Source organism: Neovison vison, chromosome 6 (genome assembly GCF_020171115.1).
Source record: "Neovison vison isolate M4711 chromosome 6, ASM_NN_V1, whole genome shotgun sequence".
Classification (NCBI taxonomy): domain Eukaryota; kingdom Metazoa; phylum Chordata; class Mammalia; order Carnivora; family Mustelidae; genus Neogale; species Neogale vison.
The window spans coordinates 84,867,601-84,869,229 of NC_058096.1; the positions used below are offsets into that span (position 1 = coordinate 84,867,601).

At 36.2% G+C, this 1,629-nt stretch overlaps 1 pseudogene; it reads left to right on the top strand.

The window, feature by feature from the left end:
• The first annotated feature begins 1,295 nt into the window (after positions 1-1,295).
• On the top strand, positions 1,296-1,409 carry LOC122910857 (annotated as a pseudogene).
• Positions 1,410-1,629: the final 220 nt, after the last annotated feature.

Sequence of the window (1,629 nt, forward strand, 5' to 3'; positions counted from 1 at the left end):
TGTAAAGCAGTGTGAAAATTATGGCAGAAGTATTTCTTATTTCTAGTTTACATAAATACACATTTCATAGCTGGTAATAAAAATTGTTTTATTTTGAATTTGTTTTTCTAGTATACATATGCTTTTGCTGCTATGGATTAAAGAGACGTAAAGAGCCAAATGCCCACCCTATCTCCTACCTCTGAAATGCAAGAGAATTTAAGACAGGAGAGTGATTCATGAATGGATCAACATGAAGATCAAACAGCCTCTTCTACCCCTCAGTCCCCACCTCAGAGCAGGCTAAGTGACAGTGGAGAAGGGGCAGGCAGTCACACTTCTGGTTGTGCCTGATTGTGAGTAGTAGTACATTTTTGTTCCATGGCAAATGAGCAAATGCCCAGGCAGTGGGATCACGGGCCGTGGGGCAACAGAAAGGGAGAGAGGGGAAGGGGGCCTCCTTTATTTGGACTGCCTTATGGTGTTTGATGAAGGAACAGGTGAGGACTCCTACCATTTGTAACTTTCCATAAAATTTGGCCAATATATTGTATCTGTCTTCAAAGCAGCCTCCCAAGCAATTAGTGTAGCTGCAATTTGGGGATCGCTGACATAGCTCCCACAGTTTTTCACTAGCCATTAACCAAACAGCTGTTTGGGGGGATTTTTTTTCCTAAACTAATTCAAATTTAGGAGTCACTTTTATGAAGTACTCAAATTGTTCTTGTCATTTCCCCTTCTCTATCAAAGATGCTGTTTTTGTGATTTCTAACTGAACGACAAAGGATTGCTTGACATAATGATCTCCTTTCTCTACTGAGTCCAAATATAATTCAGTTTAATCTGCAGAAAGTGGTGGGAGAAGTGAGAACAACCTAATGTTTTCCAGAAAGGTTATGAAATATATTTTTTAAACTTGCATTCTGTTTCTACTAAGTAGAGACACACTGGTATTTGGAATTAATTGGTGATGAGATTGATAGTTTTCAAATATATATACTTGCCTCCCATATAAATGAGTCTTGATGTACTGCCTATGCATGGCTGTATATAGATTTATATATGTAAACAAATGCACAAACATAAGCATAAATAATTATATAAACAAATATGTATGTTATATACATATAAGCACTTTTTTATATAAATGTTTATAATGTTCTGACACATTACAATTGCTCAACAAATAATAATGATTGTTATTACTGAGCAAAGCAGAACACCATTATGATGAGGTAATTGGAGTCAAAAAGTCCAAATGTGGGGCCACTTTATTGTGCAGTACATTAAAAAAAACAGTATTTTCATCTGGTTTCATCGCTTCTCGGCCTTTTGCCTAAGATCAAGTGTAGTATCTGTTCTTATCAGTTCATCTGGTCTGTAATGTTCCTCAAAAGCCCACAAAATGAGACAAAAAGAGTCAAACTTCTATTATACCTACACACCATACTGTGAACTAAGACAGTTCCAAAGAGGCATTACTTTCTCCTTTCTTTAAAAATGGGAGTAGGAAAAGGACCAGAATCAATGACTGTTTGCATTATAAGCATAATCACGGAGATTTATATTATGTTTTGATTAGTTGAAAATTATGATTCATACATGTTATATGTTAGCTGGTAAACCACATCATTCAACTAACGACTTGCC